We start from the raw sequence: 22,160 nt of genomic DNA on the forward strand, positions 1-22,160 counted from the left end.
TTTCTACAGCTTGCAGTGTAGCTCCAAATTCAATAAGAAATAAAACTGTAATTTTACTGCCTAACAATACATGTTTTTTCAGTCTGCAACTTATATCTTATAAAATGACAGTCTTCATGGTTACTGACTGAATTCTTCTGGACCCCTTCCCAGAACTGCCTGTTGAATACTCTGAGGACCAAACTCTGATCTGATTTAAATCCTGTAAATCCAAAGGTGTAGCCAGCCAATGTATAGTGTATATATAGTGCTTGGGCAAGCAGGAATTTCCATGTGTTTCTACTTACCTTGGCTATGCTGCCATTGCTCTGTTTACTTCTGATCTGAGTAAACTGTCAGAAACTCTGTGGTTTTCATTTCTGAATGCAACTGTCGAAGAGACAATATTTTAGCTTTCCCAAATGGGGAATGGTGAATACCTTATTTCTAATATGAAGTCACTCTTCTCTTAGAAATTGTTTTAGAATTAATTTTGACGTGAAGTTATATTAGCTTATACCAGTCGTGGATATGAACTGCTGAGAGGTGATCCGCAATGATAGTGCCTCTTCCATCACCTTTTCTCCCATGAGGTGTGTAATATATGTTGGCTACAGATGTGATTCAGTTCTCCTGAACTGTAAAATATATGCTAAGGAAATGAAAAAGAGTGGGCTTCCAGAAAACCTGTGCCCACCCTCCCCCCAAAGGCAGAAAAGCCTATATTAGATTATTTTAATTGACAGTTACGTTCAGTTTCACTTTCATTCCCAGGCTTGCACTTTCTGAAATGAGGCACTGCTTAGGGGTTGTCACAGATGGTTTGTTTTGAATTTAAATGCTTTCTATTCTTTCCGAACACAGTTCTGAGAAGCGCGTGTCTCTAGGTACTGTGCTCTTCTGTTGCATTTCTGTATGCCTGCCAAATGCCAGGAGGGGAAAGCCATTTTATTTGCATTAAGCTTACTTCTCAGTAAGTCAAATCTCTGAAGCAAAATAATAAAGTAGGTGGCACATGGTGTCTGCTCACCTCCAGAGACTCAGAATTTCATAATACACATGTTAAAAAAGAGAAGGCTTCAATTATATTCAAATTACTCTGAATGTTGCGCATTACTGAGCCTGGAGCAATTGCAAAAAGAAAGCTTAAATACGCAGGTACATTTAAGATTTTTTTTTCTTTTTTGACACTGCTGTTATTTTAAATGAAGTAGTTGTAGCATTGAGCAGATGTAATGAGATGTTATTTTTTCCTTCAGTTACTGCTTGAGTAAAGTGTAGATTTTGTCTGGTTCCTTTTTATATATTAAAAAAAAAAGTCCAAAATGAAATGTTACAGATTGAAATCTCTACTTAAATGTATAAAGTGAAATATTGTGTCTGGTCTGGGACTAAAGAGCTCTCCTGGTGTCTAGAATCATATGATTACATGTCAATAAAAATGGTTCTGATGCACCTCTGGTCTTGAGAAGGAAAATGTCCTGAGTCATTTCTTCAGTGATTCAGTCACCATGAGGCAGAGGGTGAAGGTAGGGTAAAGAGTGACTTCTGTGAACTTGCTTTTAAATTCAACGACTGTTCCCATTTCTGAGAAACTAATGAGTGTGTTTCAAAGTGTACCCATGAATGTTTAGTCTAGATAAAAGAGCCATCAGAACAATCCAGAAATAAATGTGAAATCTTGTCCACATCCAGGTGAATGACAACACTGGATGGAACTGGGTTTTCACTCCAAGCATGTGTTTCTGCTGATGCAGTCTGGTTTCCTGTGCTTGTGAGTAGGGAGTGGTGGTCCTTTGTTGTCTCCCAAGCAAGCTTTTAGTGCATCTGCGAATCGTGAATGATTTAAAAGAGAGATCAAAAAGTCAAACTGGAAAGAGCTGGTACTCTATCCCATTTCATTACATCAGGAAATATTACTCTTTGCATAGAAGAGCATGTCTACAGTCAGGTGCAGAGGGTTACATGTTATTTCTGCTCACACTCTATAACAACGTAAGAGCAACCACACTAGGTCAGACTAGACATATATCTAGCTTGGGAGACACCACGGAGCAGACACTCAGGGAGGAGCAAAGAACAGTGTGGAGATATATAAAGCTTTCATCCAGGACTCAACCAACCTCCACCCATTCACTGCTCCAGGACTTTCTGGGACTCTGTTTGGCATCTCCGGGAATCCAGGCTGGGATGACAAGAGATGGGTTTTGTTCTGGGATCTGTCAGACCTGTCAGTGAATGATTGGTCTCCTGCTACTACACCTTGCCTCGCAGGTAAATATATTAAGGCAAGTGCAATCCCTACAAACAGAGCTACAAGGCTTTCAGAGATGACTGTACCCCTAGAACAAAATATTTTGAACCCAAACAGACAAAAAACCCCCAAACCTGCAGAGGTTCAGAAGTATGGCTAATGTTTGCACTCATCAGCCTTCCTGAATCTGTCATGAACTGTGAATGGGGCACAGGCCAGTTTTATTTAGACACTGAAGCTAGAATGACACACACTGAGACACAGCTCTTGAGGAGCTCTGTATATCCTCTACGGTCTTCTCCTCTTTCACTTGGAGCCAGATTTTTCTTTCATTTGTATTGATATATATCTGTGGTAACTCTGCTGATCTTGTCAGAAGAGTTGTTGTATACTGGTGTAGTTAAGATGTAAGCTGTATAGGCCAAGTTTGAAAGAACTGATGATGTGGATGGATATGTTCAGTATATCAGCAGACTTTTTCACCTACTTTAAATTATATCGCACCTGACACACATCATTATGCTAATCATACACATATAGCCATGGATAATGGTGTTTTCCCTGCACAGTTGAACCAGTTGGGTCAAACCTCTGTGGATGGCATTTCTCCGACTATCTGGATCAGAGCACAGTGCAGTTAAAGGTGCTGCAAACAAGACCATACCGAGAGTTTTTCTGGAGGGCAAATTATGTGTCTATGACCTAGAGGAGAGCTTGGACATGGCAAATAGCAGGTGGTCTCTGGAGCTGATGGCCACTCCACTAAATAGCTCCTGTAGCTACAAATTTTTAAGCTACTGAATGCAGAGCAGGCGTTGCTCCAGGTGCTGCTGTGCAGCTGTGTACTGAACACTGTTGCTCCTGCTCTGCGTTAAGGACTCCCAGGACTTGGTGTACCAGCTCCTGACCGGTTTTGTTTGTCATGGTCACAAGAGTCGTGCCCTCTGTCTCTCTCCCTTATACAAATCCAGTATTCTTTCTTTACACAAGAAATGAAGTATTCCCTTTCAGCTTCTTGCTTTTTCAATATTTCAAGAAATAAGTGGTTTTGATTTATTGGTCTAAGAATTGAAATTGACAGCAAGTGAAATATTGGCCACAGGAAAAATGAATCTTTGAAAATATTGCTGCAGGTTGGGGAGAGGCTGGTGGCAAATCAGACCAGTGGAGATTAGTTTTTTGAGTAAGCACTGTAATTTTACTTTTGTAAGCTTGTTATCTGCTCAAATGCAAATGACATACAAAAGGGCTGATTGGTTTTTGAAGTAAAATCAGAGGTTGTTTGGGATTTTTATGTTAGACAGGTAACTGAGAAATACCTACTGAATGAATTATAGCATTGTGACTGATGTTGAATACTAATAATATATTACTAAATTACTGTAAAGACAAAATTTTAATCCTCCTTGAAATGAAAGAGTAAATGACTTGGAGTAAATTTCTTTTCTTTGTTTCTTTTTTTGTTTGTTTCTTAAGTAGTGTCATGAACCAGATGTAGGAAAACTGTTCTAATTACAGAGCTAGTCTCTGCTTTCTCTTGCTTGAAGAAAACTTTAAATGTATTAGAATCATCTTTCTCCAAATTAAGATAAAATAATAATACCCCTAGCAACAGTCAATTGGATTTTTATTATCTTCAGACTGGAAGATAAAATACCATTGAACAAAATCTTCCATGGAAACAAATTTAAACAAAGCACTTTCTGAATAAGTTATATCTGTTTCCATATTTATATCTGTATATTTGTTTTAATAATATCTATTTTTTTATTTCTATCATATTTGTATTTATTATTTGTATCTCTGTCTCTTCACAAAAGCAGTTACAGAAGAATTATTAAGATCATTTTTCCCCTTTGCATTCCTTCATCTTAGATAGCTAGGGTAAAAATCCTGCCAGATGAGGCACCCACTATAATACAGAGTTCTTGTTTCATACATATTACCTGGGGAAAAGGACATCACGATGGATATTTTATATATGACTAATTTAAGAGTAAAAAACACATTAGAAAAACTTCATCATCAAGTGCAAACCAAACTTCATAAACCTGAGGTCATCAGTTAAAGATGTTCAGACATTCAGATAACACTTCTGCTCTGTACTGAATATGATAAATGATTAAGTCTTGGTAGTTCCTAATTAGAAATTTAGAGAAGGATCTTTTTTCAGTTTTCCCCTGGTAGCATTAAAGGGAAGAGGTAATTTTTTTAGGGACGTGAAGCCCCTAGTGACTGTAGATTTTTCCAGTGTAGATGTAGATGTCCCAGAACAGTGCAAAGCAGAGAACTGTAACAGTGCATTGGTTCCTAACTTTGCAGTCAAAACAAGGAACACCAAGGGCTTGGGAAGAGCTGGCCTTGTGTCTTGGTGCCTTGTGGGTTCCTTTTGTGACCCTTTCTCAATTCCTGTTGCAGAGCTGCTCAACGTTGGCCTGGATTAGCAAAGCCTTGAAGAATCTTTCACAGACAGATCCCAACAGGGAAAATGTCCATAAGCCAATTCAGCTTGTCCAACAGAAAGCAGGCAGGTAATGGTTTGACCCTCATTAACTGGTCAGACTGGTCTCCTTCAGACAAATCCTGTGGCTGCATCTGGACTGCCTGGTGCAATCTCATGGAGATGTCTGAGCTACGTCCAAAAAAACCACCTCACCCAGCCACAAGGTTAGTTGTGGCACTGTAGTGTTGCCCCTTTTGCGAAAGCAGAATTTATTACCTCTGGCAAAGCATAAGGCTGGTCTAGTTAGGCTAGTCTGGCTTCCTGAACCCAGGCTAGCACTGCTATGCAGTATTGTGTGAATGTACTGGCTTCTCTGGAAAGAGTCAGCTCCACTTACAGTGCTTCGCTGGTGCTGCAGTCTCGAGTGGTCAGATGGGGTTTGGATTGCCCAAGTTACCACTAACCCTGTTCATCAAAGAGAATTTCCTCGCTGTAGGAAAGATTGTTCAAAAATAGACTTCAAACTTCACAAAGGAGTGCAAATGTCAGAGCCCCTACCCCAAGTAAGGCTCTCAGGGCTTGAAGCTTTGACATTTCCAGGGATCTCCAGATCTCCTAGAATCCTTATCTCACAACAAAATTTCCAGAAGCAGTAGACTGCCAATGCTATAGCAATCTCCTAGGAAACTATGCCAGTAAGCTTTGGATCCCAAAGGTTGGGGGACCCTTTTTGGAAGGTACAGCAAAGCTGAAAACTGGGACCTTTACTTAAAGACAAGCTTTTGAATGAAGACCTGCTTTCTGCTGGAAAACCAACATGAAGCATCATGTTACCACAGCTGATTCTGCTTGGCTTTCATATAAAGGAAACAAATTTTTACCAGCAAAATAGTTACTGACTTACTCTGTTTTTACATTATGTATAGTTCTACATGACTCCTAATTTGAAGGAGTCATCTTGCTACATTGCTAAACAGAGGAAATCAATGCTGCAGCTGTATTTGCATAACAAAGATGCCCAGTGAATGTCATGAGCATACTGAGACGAGATTGTTTTTTGCGGAGCTCTTAAGGCTTGTACAAAATAAGAATGCATTGAAACCGCCTCTGGAAAGAGAACAATGGAAAATGCTATTAGAGCCTCTCTAGGAAATATGAGGTGAAATGGTCAGGGCAGCACACTCACAAGACTAGATAAGGCACAGCAAATGCAGCTGCAGGTGAGGCAGGGTGAAATGGGGATATGGCTGCCCAGCTGCACTGCCCTCTCACCCTTCCAATGCAAGCACTGCTCCAGAAGCTTTGCTAATTCTTCTGCTTGTCCTCAAAGCTTTTGAGGGCAGAGAAAAACTCTTCTGTACTCTGCATGACACATAGTGTAGAGAAGTCACCAGGTACCTAAGTGCTGATAATATAACATCTACTAAGACTAATGTTCCAAGTAACTAGGATCCCGTATTCAACTGGTTTATAATTTGTACAAGCAGAGCTTATATACAAAGGGATTTATATTTTGCTGGGAAAGAAAATCAGTATTTTATCTTTCCTTTATAAAGCAAAATGTACTGCAAAAGTATAGCATACAGCCTTATTACACTTATTTACCTGAAGGAAGTAAAAAACTGAACAAGAAAAAAAAGATCAATTGGTAGTCTGTATGTAACTTATGACAAGCAGTGTGTATCAGGTATCACAGTAACTGAAGAAAACTACAGGTCCAAAACTCCCTGGTATAGGTAAGGAGGAATATAATATAGGTATAGTATAGGCTGATATAGGTATAGGTTATAGTATACTATGGGTGCCAAAAATAGCAACTTTGTTCATTCATACATCAAATCATTACAAACCTGCCTGTGCTGAAAAGGTATGCTGAAAACTATTATACCCACTGTGACTGAGAATAGCAAATACTTATCTTTGAATTATGTATTTTATAAAATGAGATGTTCAAGCTAATCAAACTAATGTCAAGTTTGTGTGTTCTGCCAGCCAAGGACAAGCCTCAAGAGACAAACCCCCAAGATTTATGAACTTCGTAAATACAAGTATGCAAGTGCTATGAAGGAATGTTGGAAATGTTCCTTGATAATGTCTGTTTTGCTTACATTTCTATAGATTTCTTTTGTCCTTTTGGAAAATGGATAAGCATTGGTTATTGGGATTTGCAATATGTGCTTGCAAAATATTTAATAGAAGTCTATTGTTGCAAAGAAATGGAAGTACATTTATTTCCAAACTCAGAAAGACAAGAGTCATTTCTCCAAATGCTGTTAAGAACAAAGGACGATTATTTCCTTTATTTCTTTATAAATATATTAAAATATCTTTCAAGATTATGTAAAAAAAACTTTTGAGAACAGGAAAACTCTTCTATAAAGAATTAAGTTGTTTATGCCTATTTGAAACACCTTCTCAAATTCTATTTAGTTCTGATGTGACCAAAGGGGACATCTAAGAAAAATGACTAAATAAAAAATAACCTGAAATGAAGTTGAAAGATGCCAAGAATTTCTGTCTCAGCTAAGGTAGTAAGAGACATGTTACAGACTTATTAGCATAGTATATCTTCATATAACCAACACCAATTAATATTAGCTCCCAGCCAGCTAAGGCTTGTAAATTAGAGACAGTTTAGTATTCATCCACACATGGAGGAAAAATTTTTTTCTCACTCCAGAAGGCTGAGGAGATAAGGCCACAAACCCTCTGACCTGAGAAACAGCTGCTCATCATCCCCATGTGCACGGCCACAGCATTTGGCTCAGCTCATCATGAGCTATGCAACCATGCAACAGGCAGGCAGCAAAGAATGGTAATGAACTAAACATATAAAAGCAAAATGCAAAACAAATAACTGCTGTTTCTTGTTTTACTACGCACTTTGTGTTCACCTCATGAAATAAACATCATTAATGTATTTTTACATGCATAAACTACAGGTTATTGATCAATGCTGTTTTGAACTGTTCAAGTTCTTTGTGAGTCATGATCATTTGAGATGGTTTGCCTTAAAGCAGCTTCTCTTTTACTCCTTCATCTGGCTCTAATCAACCAATGCTTTGCCCCTTCTAAAGGAAGCTTCTTTATTTCTTCCTCTGATTTTGCACATGCTAGCGGAGGATGAGGTCATTTGAGTTGTGGGTTATGGTAATAACTGTGGATATTTTGCTTATCCTTAATCATGGTGTCTTCTCTGGTATAGTAGAGAAACCATGTGATTAAATGTTGGTGGTGATCTACTAAATTAGAAAGAGTTCTTACTATTTAGACTGTTTTGTGTTCCTCTAGACTGGGGGTGAAGAGCTTACAGCCGGGGTTTGCATATGGCCCACAGTCACATGAGATATACATTACATTGTGATTGAATAGTGTTTACTGAACATTAAGACAGATGCGTAGAATAATTCTGGATGGAGGGGCTCTCTGGAGGTCAACAAGTCCAACCGCCTGCTCCAAGCAGGGCTAATTTCAAACTTAGGTGATGTTGCCAAGGGCCTTGTCCAGGACAGTTTTGAAAATCTCCAAGGATGGAAACTCCACAGCCTCTCCAAGAAGTGTGTTCCAGCCACTCATTGAGTTTTGAAGAGACTTTTTCCTTATATCCAGTTGGGATTTCTCTTGCTGCACCATGTCACTCTTGTCACTCATCCTTTCAGTGTACATGTCTTTTAAAAAGAGTTTTTCTCCATTTGTAGACATTGCCATCTTTATGTCATCACCACCACACCCTTGGGTAGTGGAAGACTGCAATTAGTTCCCTTCCTCAGCTCAGCAGCGTCATGTCCCAGCTCTGCTCTCTAACCCAGGAGCAATGAGACTTCTCTAAATCTTGTAGGCAAGGGTTGGATGAACTTATTCCAAGAAAGACCACTGCAGGAGGTAACTTTTGAGACAATGAGTGACCCTTCACAAACATTTGTTTGAGGCCTAGAGAATTTCAGACAAATAAGATGAACTTTTGGTGCACTATGAATGACTGGAAGTAGAAAAACTACCACGCAGCCACACTGCTAACAATTACTATGACTCTGACAACATTTTTATTCCCATATATTAAGTGATCCATTTTTCCAAGTCCATCTCTAAAAGTGCTTTCTGATAATTTGTTTTTCAGGAGAAAATTAATTACTTTTCTGGCTCATTTGCTCGTATACTTGTAGACTTAATGGCACAGTCTCATGATAAAGTCTGTGTTTTCTCAAATATTGTTAGACCAATGATAAAGTAAGACTTGCAGATGAATGCAAAATAGGCTCATGTCTCAGTCTATTTGTTTAGGATTTTTAGCAGACTTGGATGCAGTATTGTCAAAGCTCATTTTAATTGTTCTGCTATCACAAAAAGCACGGCAGCTTTTACCAAGTTCACTCAGTTTTACTCTCTGAGTCCAAAGTCCATTCTTCACCAATTTTTTTTCCCAAAAGTTTTATCTTTCATATACATTTTGTTGAGGGGATCAAAGAAAAGTCTCCACTATCTCCTGTTCTATGTATAGCCTTCTTTACAGTAGGTACATCACAATTACACATGAGAGTTCTATTCTGGTTGAGTGAATAAGAGCATATATAGAAGGCACTTCGGATTTGCTGATATTCTCAGCTGAATGCAGTCTCTAACCTCCATTCAGCTGTGTTGGAGATGTGCTGTGACTGGTTATACTCATACTTAGCAAATGTTCGCCAAGTTCTTCATTATCATTTTGTGTTATTATCACTGCCAATTTATATCACTTCATATGCACGTGGCACTACAGCAGTAGCAATTATTTTTATAGTGCCAACTAGTCTCTCTTTTCCCTTGCTTGTCTCAAACACATCCAATTTAAGCAAGCAACAGACAGCATATGTGCATTACTCAGGGAAACTGCTCACACAAACAAGTGCCCCACTACAAATGCAGGAAACAGCTCACCAAGAAAAGTAGGTTCTTGGGAAAGAAGTGGACAAGGAAAAAGTTCATTGGGAATAGTGGACTGAAAACATGGACCAAATTTGGGATGCAAGTCCAGAGCTCAGTCTTCAATTTGCAAAGCTTGGTATATTTGTGGCTTATGGTCCATCCCAATGAGTAGAAAATCAAGCAAAGGCAGTAGGAAGCTGGCATGGATGAGCAAGGAGATCCTAACTGAACTCAAACAGAAAAAAGAAGTGTACAAGAGGTGGAAGTGGGGGCAGGTGACCCAGGAGGAACACAGAGTTGCCGTCTGATCTTGCAGGGATAGGGTTAGGAAAACCAAGGCTGACCTGGAGTTGAGTCTGGCAAGGGATGTGAAGGGCAACAAGAAAGGATTCTACAAGTCAGCAAAAGAAAGAGTAGGGAAAATATGGGTCCATTGCTGAATGGGGCAGGGGAGCTGGTGACAGATGACATGGAAAAGGCTGAGGTGCTCAAGGCCTTCTTCACCTCAATCTCCACTGGTAGGACCAGACTTCAGGAATCCCAGGCCCCAGAAGGAAAACCTGGAGCAAGAAAGAACCTAGATGGAGGAGGATGAGGTTAGGGAGCACTTAAACAAACTGGACGTATATAAATCCATGGGGCCTGATGGATTGCATCCATGAATACTGAAGGAGCTGGCTGATTTCATTTCAAGGCTGCTGCCAAATATCTTTGGAAGGTCATGGCAGTTGGGAGAGGTGGCTGAAGACTGTAGAAAAGCAAATGTCACTCCTATCCTCAAGAAGGGCAAGAAGGAAGATCTGGGGAACTACAGGCTGGTCAGCCTCACCTCAATCCCTAGGAAGGTGATGAAGCAACTAATCCTGGAAATCATTTCCAAACACATGAAGGACAAGAATGTAATTGGGAGTAGTCAGCACAGATTTACGAAGGGGAATCTCCTGAAGTTCAACAAGGTGAAATGTGCACCTGAAGAGGAAAAACCCCATGCACCAGTACATACTGGGGCTGACTGACTGGAAAGCAACTTTGCAGAAAAGGATCTTGGGTTCCTGATAAACACCAAGTTGCTTATAAGCCAGCAATGTGCCCTTGCAGCAAAGTAGGCCAACAGCATCCCAAGCTGCATTAGGAGGAGTGTTGCCAGTAGGTCAAGTGAGGTGATCCTTCCTCTCTTCTCAGCACTGGTGAGGCCACATCTGGAGCACTGCATCCAGTTCTGGGCTTCCCAGTACAAGAAAGAGTCCAGTGCAGGGCCACAAAGCTGATAAAAGGACTGGAGCATTCTTCATATGAGAAGAGGCTGGGAGAGCTGGGACTGTTCAGCCTGGAGAAGAGAAGGCTCAGGGGAGATCTCATCAATGTGTATAAATACCTGACGGACAGGAACAAAGGAAAGGGAGACAGACCCTTCTCAGTGGGGCCCAGCGACAGGACAAGAGGCAATGGGCACAAATGAATTCACAACATGAATTCCATCTGAAGACAAGGAAATACTTCTTCGTTGTGAGGGTTGTCAAACATTGGAACAGGTTGCCCAGAGAGGCTGTGGAGTCTTCATTTGGGGAGATACTAAAATCTCAACTGGGCAACCTGCCTTAGGTGACTCTGCTTGAGCTGGGGGTTTGGATTAGATGAACTCAAGAGGTCACTTCCAAACTAAACAATCCTGTGATTCTGTGATCTTTTCATTACAGCAGCTAACTGATTGGCTCTCTAAACTGGGGCTACATACAATAAAAGGAGTGTTGAAGAACAGAGTTTGAGCAGATATTTGTCTCATGGAGAATTTCCTCTGTTTCCCTTCCCTCTTTCTCACAACCTCATTATTTGAAGTTCACAATACTTCATTTAGTGGAAGATTTAAAAAAAAAATAGTTACCAAGAGTTCTAAATAGAGATAAGCACTAATTACTAAAAAAGGATTTCAACCGGACCAAATAACCTAAAGTTTCATAGTACTTAACAATAAGGTTTTGCTGGGGCAACAGCAACTATTGGAAAAAGGCTGTTGCAGGTCTGGACTCATACTTTGGTGGAACCCAAAGTTCAACATTTAAACTTGTTACAGATTACAACAAATGATCTCCAAACCCTATTTTTAACTTCAAAAACTGTTCTGTTTTAGAGACAATTTTATAAGAGTCTTTTTTCAGGTTTATGAAGCAAAGAAACATCAAAGTTGCAGCACTCACCATTAAGCTTCAATCATAACAAAATTTAACCTTCAGCACATGAAAAACTTCACTGAATGAAAAACAAATGAACACATTTTGGAGTTAAGAATAGGCATAAGTCTTTGCTGTAGACACTGCAGTAATTTGGTATGTGTATCTATGTGCATGAGGCACTCTGCATGGGTTGAGAGGCTTAAAATAGTGCTTTTCTTTTTTATTTATTAAGGCATTAACCAGGTTTCCCTCTGAGCTACACGAAAACCTTCATTTTTTACATGCTTAACTTGCACATGTACACCCTCTGTAGCTAGTTGTCTCACTGGAATTGGACAGATTTCCAATTACACCCTTCCCCCTGCCTTACTTTGCTGTAGACTAAAACCTCTCTGCTACTGCAATGAATGGTTCATCTTCTTTTGTTTTTGTTAGAAATACCCAAACACTTTTCAACCGGTTTTCTGCAGAATGTCTTCCACTGATATTATCCCTAGTGAATAAAAGCAGGTACTCAAAAGGTTCCACCCAAGCAGCTCCCCCTATTTTCTGTAAGTAAATTAGTTAATTTAAAACTGTGGTGCTGAAGCATAATGTTTTCAATCACATGTAGATGCCTACTAACATTTTCAGTGAAACCAAGTCTTCCTCTTAGTATGATGTACACCATTTTTTAATTGTGAAGATTTCTAAAATGTTAAAATAAATTAAACAAGTTGGACTGAAACACTGCTCACTCTGTTGAATATTTACTAGTTTATTTCAGGCTTACCTTCTTAATTGGCATACAAGTTATTTTGCAAGCTTTCCAGGCCCAAAAGATGGAGCAAAAATCTGAATAGTAATGTGAAGAATGTAGTGCAGAGCAAATCAAGCTTATTGTCTCTCTGTCGTTTTAACTGAGGACAGATAGCTGTTTTCAGTTTGAACCTTTTTCCCCAAAAAAATTTCCTTACAATCAATTCTTCTGGAAGGAACATAAGATAGCAGTGTGATTTAAGTGATTCCCCAAGCAGCATGAGCTTACATGAAACAACCTTTTCTTTTTACTGTTGTTTCTCACCCATACACCAAATCTAAGAGAAACCTTGGAAAACATAGAAATAAAGAGGTTTTGGTTTGCTTTCTAGAACATTACTCATAAATCCAACTGGACAAGAACTCAACAACTTACTAGAATTGAGCTTCTTAGACCTAGTTTTGCCCTGACTACCTTCAGGCATGTTATTAATGTGCTTTGAGTTAGAAGAGTAGTTTCTCTAGGATTGCTATGTAGTAAGTAGACAGTCCTGATCATAGGTGTGCTAACTGCTCTCTAGAGATTCCCTTTTTTTCCCATTGATTACAGAGGTAGCCCAAGGGCATGGGGCTGATATCTGAAGTCAGCTTGGAAGAATTCAAGTCCTCTAGAGCTTGTCTTTTCTGTTTTGGGAAGTCCCTAATATGATCAGGGCATCACATTCACATGTACATTTTGACTGCCACAGAAGGGTTGATAAATATGACTGACAGTGAACATTCTCTGTTCGATCAGCAAAGGCAAAAATAAGATAGCATTTCTGACTTATGCTGGTCTTACAAGTGCTGAGTTCCTTCCTTTAAATGTGGTGCATATCTTGCTTCTGATCACTCAATTGATTTTACATTTAGCTCCAGGAAAACAGACCTTCATCTATTCACATTAAAAAGAGAGGAAAGGTATTAAGTTGCAAATGCAATATGTTATAATGCATAATCCAGGAAAAAGGCAAATAGTGAAAACTTTCCTAGTTTTCAATCTCTGTTCCTCAACCCCTTCTGAAGAAGCTTTTGGTTAATGTTCAATTTCATGTAAATGACACCTTCTTCTTTAACAAGAACAAGATTTACTGCAAGGAGATGTGGAAAGAGTGAGGAGCCCTTTAGGGGTTAGGGATCCTGAGGTGAGAAGGAGATACTTTAAGGCAGTTATAAATATAGGAATAATTAAAATTAAATAACCATAGGTACTTTCCCTGTGCTTTTTTTTTAAAAATCTTTTTATATTGCTGTCTCTAAGTTAATACCAGCATATCAGTGAAACCTAAAGGAAGAAAAGCTGCTCAGAAATCTCCTCTGTTTAACATATCTTACTCTCATATATTGATAAGCAATTGAGTTGGCACACAAACTGTAGTGATCAGACACACAGTGGGTCACAAAGTAACCTGCACTGGCTCACATCTCTGTAAGGATGCAGGCTAGGACATATATACGGCTAGTTCTCAGCTGGCAGCCTTTTAAACTAAATTAATTTGAATACAAGCAGTCAGATAACCAAACCCCAAGATTCTTAGTGTTCTGTTTCATGGCAGCTCTTGTGCCACACTCATCACCACAGAAACTGAGGGGCTTCCATCAGTATTTTGTGTATGTGCCACATGTTCATGTCCCCTCCTTTTCTTAGCATGTGGAGTGGAACATCTTCCCTTAGGAGAGCTTTTGGATCTTTTCGTTTTCTGAAATGCACAGCACTGTAAGCGCTATGTTAGAAAAGTTCTACCATGCTCTCAGCAGAAAGAGAAGAGGTTTGATACAGCCCTCAGATCCTGGGGAAGGCTATGTCTCTAAAGAAAAAGGGAAAAAACCCTTTTACTGCATTACTTTATCCAAGTTCAGTGTTGTGAATCAGTCAAAGCTCCACGTAAGCTAGTGCACTGTATGGCAGTCCAGGTCTTAGGAGAGCAGCTGGGAGAATGGCAGCCGCTCCCAGGTTAGGCCTTCCTCACACTGTCCTCCAGGCAGAGCACCTGGCACAAATATACCTGATGGAGAGCATGTGTTTCTTGGGCCTGTCTGCCCAAGAATGGGATTTTATGATCTCATTACATGAAAACAATAATGAACTTAGTTCTGCTTGTTTTCTCTTTGTTTAAATTCTCTGGGACCTATTGTCAATGATTCATTGTTCTTTATTTATTGTAACTGCCACCAAAGAGTAATATTTTTGTCATGGCAGAATTTTGAGTATGAATAATCAGATCTTATTGCCACTCCTAGATTCAGCATCTTGTTTTCCCAATTCCAATTATAGTCACAATAAATGTTAAGATTTGTTATAAAACTGAGATAACTCTTGCCTTCTTAGGTTACAGTTGAGCTTATCAAGTTGATTCAGAGCAATTGCAAAGAAGGAACTTCAGTTGTCAGCTACTATCTCACCCCAGACATTTAAATTTATTCTGCAAAATTGTCTGTCAAGCCTTCAATGTTTACTCTTCTTTTTTTAATTTTAACATGGCAGAGTGATGTTATTTGTGATAACAGTGCTTAGCTTAATGGAGGTGCAGGGAGGAGGAGCATGTCAAACTGTCAGAAGCGAGGGAGAGACCCCAATGACAGCAAAGATCACCTTTGAAAGCAACTTTGCACTAAGGAGGGATCATTAACTTTAGGGCTGCACCCAGGGCCTTTGTCATCAGGTGTTTTTTCTCCTGATGCAAACAGGAGTGGATATGAAGGAATAATACTGAAAGCACACATACTTCCTCACATGTACCATTTCTCAGCTTCCACATGTAAGGCTTCTTGAATCACTATTTCTATATTAAGAATACAACACATACAGCAGATATTAATGGTATACAGTGACTGTCAATGACTTACTGGTGTCTTTCAGGAAGACTTCCCTGGCTGCATGTCCTGCACCACTACAGGCTTCTTGCCAGAGATAGGTTGTGTTACTGGTCAGGAAGATGAGACAGGGACTAAGTTGGATGCAATTGTTGTGGATGCCCAAATCTACAGCTGAAGACCTACAGTCCTTTCTCTATCTATATTGCTGAGCTAATGGCTGAACAGTTGCTTTTTCCAGTGGCTCAGTAGGACAGGATCCAGTGTTGCTTCCTTTCCTGACCTGTCCTCAGCACACGTATGTCCTGATCTTACCCTGAATCTCTCTCAACCTGTTTCTTTATAAAGAAAATAGGAAGGGGAAGGAAATTTAAGCAACAGTGCTTAAAAATTTGGTTCACTGATGCTCAAAACTTGCATGGAAATCCCAGGGTTTTATCCTTTTTTTTTTCCTTTTTAACCTGTGCCCAAGCACTACAAAAGCTAGTAGAAATACTACCACAGAGTACAAGAGTTTTTTCACTTAAAAAAAAAAAAAACACATAATAATTTTTTTATTATTATTATTATTATTATTATTAAAGTCAGGATACAAGGGGAGAAGTGGAAAGGGTTTCTGGGGATATAGTAACCCAAGTATTTCCTTTGGATATTTCCTGAAGAAAACTTGCAGCAGGAGCTTCTGACTTTCCACACTGCTACAGAGCTTGTTCCCGTGGGGTGCAGGAGAGGCACCAGCCTGCTGATGTGACAGCTTCAGAGCTGGGCAGTCCGGACACCAAGATGGGTGTAGATCTTCTGGCTCAGGCAATCCAGCAGTCTGCCTATGGGGGAAGGAGGCAGAAACCCAGCCTGGGAGCCTTTTCTTCTTCACAACCCACTAGCAAAGGAGTCCAGAGTCTGGCTGTCTAACAGTCCTCCAGGCAAGATGAGAAGGGCGCAAATTTCCAACAAAATTTTGTCTAATTGACACATGTCTTCAGAACATTTGATTCACTTTAATTGAGGTTTTCCTCATAGAAAATAGTTCCCCTGGAAAAATTTCATCCGGCTCCAATAACAGCAAATTTATCTTACTGCACACTAAGAGAAAATCATTATAAGCTGTCCCCACAAGTTGTATTTTTCTTAATTTGAAGTAATAATTGCAGTGGATCTGACTCTTGGTGCTAAGGCTGGCAGCTGTAGCTAGAATGGACGGGACAATGGAAACAGTATATTCCTTTAATAAGCTAGTATGAGACTGAAAAACATTTTGGGTTGGGACTGGGACCAAGAAAGAAACACCGCTTTGTTGTACACATTAACCAAAGCTTCTAACAGAGGCTGATGGCAATTTACGCACTATAGTAAATGAGAGCAGAAAGATACTTTTAGCATGCAAATATGTAGACTGAAGCTGTAAATTTATCCTCTGACAGAAAGAGGCAAATAGCTGCAGAAATCATCCTTTGTGACCGCATGTGTTAACTATGGTCCTGAGTACAGATTCAGAAATAGAGTGAAAGCAGTCAAGAAAGCTGAATTTCTGAGAATGAAGCTGGGTAACAGCCTAAATACAAGACCAGCAAGGACAAAATCTTCATTTCTTTCTTAGTATCACTTTCTTCTGTAATTCTTAGGTCACATCTTTAAATAGGCATCTAAACAATGACAAAATTGTTTGTATCTATAGGTTCATTCATCTGTGTGTAAATATGGAGCCACCTATATACATCCCTGAGCATTAGACCAGTGGGATAAATCTCTCTGTCATCTCTCCTCTCTTTGTAATGATGACAATATTCAGCAGCCTCACAGATTTGTAGCGAGGAGGAAACGATGAGTGCAGACCATCCTGCACATCCTATCGAGACTGTCAGCCTAGCATCCTGGTTTCTGATTCTGCCTCAGGAATGTAAATTTTAATGCAGGCTGTAGGTGTGGCTGCTTTGCAAAACAGAAATGAAAAGGAAGAAAGGAAGAGGTGGCTTCGTAACCATGAGCAAGGCAAACACTGGCCTTCTGTCACTACTCTGCTTTTTGTCAACAGCATCCCATTTTAACATGAGCACAGCTCTTCTGCTCTGCAGGATTTTTGCAGTCTAGCTTCCTAGTGGAGGAGCAATCAGTCAGCACCAGTTTGTGATGGAAGTCTGTTTCAAATGGGTATTTATGAGAAACCAATCTCAAATTCCTTGGCTTTACCCACCAGCTTATTACACAGAAGGGGGAGAACGAATGGCACTTGCACCACCAGGTGATACCTGTTTCACTTCTGAAAAAAAGACTCCAGTTGCCAACGTGCAGGACAGCAGTCTGTGCTGTGACACTGCCCAGCTAGGTTTTACACACCCAGCCTGCAGAGTCCAAATCATCTCGTCCCTTCTTTTCCCTGCTGGTGTTAACACGAGTCCTGAGATCCCCACCCCAGGGCTCTGCTTGTAGAGATTTATATCGTGCTATTCGGTACTAAAGCATCGCCCTTCCATTTTGGCTCTGCACCAAATCATGTCCACCCAAATTGCTTTCCTGTGAACCATCTCTAACTTAATCACTGAGCAGTGGCTTGACTATTTGCATTAGTTCATATAGAAAGGCAGATCCAAACCGGAATCTTCAAAGCAAGTCTTCTCACCTGCTGGGAGGCAGGTCTTTCAAAAAGAAGCCCAATACTTTTTGAATATAACTGACTGGCATTTTGTTACTTATAAAAGAAGGAAAGAATATCAGTATTTAATCAGAAAAGTTCAAAAGCGATCACATCTGTAATGTGACATTTATAATGTGGCACATGTGATGATGGTCTGTGCTCAGAAAGATAAGGGCAGAGCATGAGAGAAAAATTCACCTCAAATGAATCATCAAAGGAGTAGTATTAAGAATAAAAGTGGGCTAATAGAATTATTTTCCCAAATGCCAGACTGTAAATCACCTTATCTCACAGCTTCAAGGCTTCTGTCACAATACGAAAGAAAAATAATTACTTATAAAAATATGCATTGCATTCACATCCACTGCACAAAACTCCACAGAACTCGATAAAAACAATCAAAGTAATTACTACAGAGATAAAAAAGTACCGTTAAAAGATCTATTTAAAGACCTATAAGGAATGATGAACCGTTTGTTTCTTTCTTTGCCGCTATTATAACTAGCTTGCTTTGTTATTGGCATTGCTGATGCACCAGTTCTCAAAAAAGATGATCCAGTGGGAACAGGAAAGAAAAGAGAAGAGCATCAGCAATTAGTGACATGTTAAAAGGGTAAAAACTGCACAATCAGCTGATGGCAGCATGAGGCCATCAAGGTACCAGCAGTACTGAAGTTTGGTCTACATGCCAATGGCATAAATTCTGTATGAAATGAATATTTAAAAAGTAGGAAGGAAGCCCTTTGAAGCACCAGGGTTTCATCAGGGAGCACACGAAAAGGCCAGTGGACACCTCTACCTAAATATTTCCAGATCAACAGTTCGACAGCTGGGAAAGTTACCTTTTCTGTACTTTCTACAGGTCCCCAGCCATCTTCCACATTAGTGGCATAACTAAATTCTGTGTAGCAAATTCTTTCCATTGGTGGTCTGCTCACAAATTTGTCACACCTGCTGACATGTGTGCATTTGATTTTTTCAAATATTCTGAGATATGCACTTCCCCCCCAGCTATAGTAAGTCTTTTTCTTATTTTTCTAGTTATCCAGACATAGGAATTTGGGGGCAATAAAATAGTGTTTTAGACAATTAGCAATTTCAGCTCTCTTCCTACTGGATTAGTCTTCTTTTCTGGCATTTCCTTGTACTGTGAAACAAGAAAGTTACCAAAATACATTTAGACAAGTGATAAATATTCAAGTCTGCTTTTTATGACTTTGCCTTTATATAATTAATACACCATATTGGGTATTTATTTGTTTGATTCGTAGCAGAGATCTTTTCTTATTTGTATTTGACCAGTAATTCACAGGAAGATTTTGGTCTATTTTTGCCCTCTTGTCTCTGGCATTTCAACATAGTGGGTCAAAATCTGAATTTTGTAACTTAGGGGAACTCTGAATGATAAAAATTTCTAGCAGCTGCCATTTCTTCCCTTTTTCATGGTCACGTCAGTCACTGTTCCTACAAGTGCCAAAATGAAGCATAGTAAGAAGCAGGAAAAAAGGAGTTAATATTAGCTGAATCTTTATTTCCTGATGTCAAATTAGTGAGAGACATCATTTTTAAAATGCCCCATTAAATTCTTAATAAACTGGTTTTGTTAAATCAGCACACTGGTCACTTTTAGTTTAGTATCAAAATTTAAAATACATGAATTTTCCAACCAACTCCCGCTCCAATTGAGAACACCCAGTTTCAGGGATAGTGCCAACTCAGGGAATCAATCCCTTGGTTAAAATAAAACCGAAGCACTCACAATTCATTAGCACTGATTTTGTCTATTAAACCATCATTGTTGTCACCTTCCCCAGGACAGCAGACCCATTTCTTGTCATGGGAGTTATTGTCCCTCACCAGCTCTTCCTCACAGTTATTGTCACTGCCCAGAAATATGTTCCAGAAACTAATTTTTCATCTCAAACCCTATCCTTCTTTTTCCTTGCTGCTGTCCAGCTGTTCAAGTTCAGCTTACCAACAGCATGTCCTCAAGAAGAGGTACATGTGCAGCCTGCTCCATCCCCTCCTTCTGCCTGTTGATATCAGAAGAAAAGCTGCCTGTGTAAATCCACTGCTTGCTTTGTCCTTCTTGTTCTGTGTAGAGTAGTTCCTTCCTGTACGTCAGGAGCCACAAGAGACAGCCTAAATATACTGAGCTTTTCAAAAGAAAAGATATGAGCTCCCTGCAAAAGCAAATCTTCTTCAGTCATCTTTATGCAGGAAAAGGAGAAATCTTCAATGCCATTAAAGAGAAGGAATATCACATTGATATGAATCAAAGAATTAATAGGTCTCAAGTGCAATACTGATTAGTGACTTCTAATTGCATTCATAGCATCCCTGTGAATTATGTGGGTAACACTCATATCTCCATTCTACCAATACATATTTGAAACAATAAGATAACCTAAAGTTGCTGAGAACTGTTCATCTCCTCAGTAGTGGAAGCCATTATTAAAAGGTCAGGATTTCCCAATTCCTATCAGTGGGCACACTCTGCCATAAGAGATCAGCTCAGCTCAGCTCTAACATCACATGAAATAAAATGCAGTTCAGTGTCTTGGTGTGTATCGTTTGATTATGTAAAATATTCATTCAGTGAATGTAATTGCTTTTCTCTCTAATGGCCGGTTTTAATTAGGGACCAGCTCGTTAGTATGTCATAGGTGCAGTTCTTCCTTAAATACTCTGATAGAAAATTGGGATATTGATATTTCAGGTGATTCAAAAGAAAAGGGGGAAAATTCCATGATCAAACACTTTAATACTTAAAGGTTTTGATCTTTAATAATTAAAATCTTTAATACTTTATTTTAATACTTATTGCAGAAAGACTGTCTGAATCTGTGCTATAATGCCATGGTCTTTTAATGTGCGTATTATGGCAAATTTCTAAAAGACTGATGAGATGTAAGAGTCAGGACATTTGGAATTCACTGATGAAAGAAGTGATATGGGAGACAAATGGGTTTGCAAGTCTAACGGAGATTTGCTAGACTTAATAATGAAAACAACGTGCTGCTGCTTTAGCTGAATTACCATTTGTTTTAATCAGTAGAATCGATAATTGAATCATGAGTGGTTAACTAAGATAGGCACATGCCTTTAGTTGAACAAACACTTTGTGCTATTTCTTACCACTCAACTCAAGTGGAAGTGGTTTCATAGCACAGAAAACACAGTGAGTGTTGTCAAAAAAGAGGAGTTTACTCAGGAAAATTATCCCAAGCCAGTACAAATAAGCAATTAAGATGAGTACTTGGCATGATGACAGCATATACATCATGTTTCGCATAACTTACAGAGAGTCTCTGAAATTTTACAAAAGGTAAAACTTTTGGGTGAGGTGCGTGAGAGTCTGTGTCTGTCAAAGAAACAGTCAGTTCAGCTGTAGACCATTAACTAAAAGAACAAGTGTTTCAAGTGATCTAAACCACCCATTTTATACATAAACATCTAATCTCTTCAGCCCACCAAAGTCAAAAGTAGGTATTTTGCATACTTTTGGAGAGAAGGGGGAGATTGAAAGCAATCAATTAGCTGAACTTTCCTGCAGTAGAAGTGATCACAAGACCCCATTTTCACATTTAGGAAGGGATAGTAGATGGTTCCATGTTCACTCCCTACTCTCGCTTTCTCTCTCTCAGAAGTAAGCTGTTTGAAACTGCTCAGGGAATTTAACTGTTGGAATAAAATTTAGTAAAAAAGCTTTCAAGGTTAATTTTATTCATTAATCAACAGCATTTTTCTCCCTTAAGCCCACAGGGATACAGTAGGATTCAGGCAGTAGGGAATAGCAACAATACTGATATATCAGAGACACTCATGTGCTCCTGAGCCATGATATTTGAATAAAAATATTGTGAATTTAAAAATAAACAAACATGCTTTTCAGGCTTTTCTTTTTATTCTGTTTTTTTTAAACTTTCAATTCATATATTTGAGTTCTTTGCAGCTACATGATAGTCACAAACTAAGTGACGTGCTTCAGATGTGAATTGGTTTTCAGCAGTTCCTCAGCTCCAGGAACTGATAAATAAATAAAAACAACACATGGAAAAAATAAACACCATCTTCCAGATTTTCTCAAATACTTCATCAGGGTTCAGTCTTCAGTATTTAATTTTCTCTCCTATGAATGCTCTGATCATTTGGAATTGCTTCTGAAAACTCATGCTACTCAATTAT

The 22,160-nt window shown here is 39.2% G+C and overlaps 1 protein-coding gene across 1 annotated transcript in view; it reads right to left on the reverse strand.

Moving 5' to 3' along the window:
- Nucleotides 1–22,160, reverse strand: part of STK32B (serine/threonine kinase 32B) — a 194,369-nt gene that overhangs the window by 95,042 nt on the left and 77,167 nt on the right. The gene's annotated exons all lie outside the window — the stretch shown is intronic.

The sequence above is a fragment of the Aptenodytes patagonicus genome, chromosome 4 (genome assembly GCF_965638725.1).
Source record: "Aptenodytes patagonicus chromosome 4, bAptPat1.pri.cur, whole genome shotgun sequence".
In the NCBI taxonomy this organism is placed as follows: Eukaryota; Metazoa; Chordata; class Aves; order Sphenisciformes; family Spheniscidae; genus Aptenodytes; species Aptenodytes patagonicus.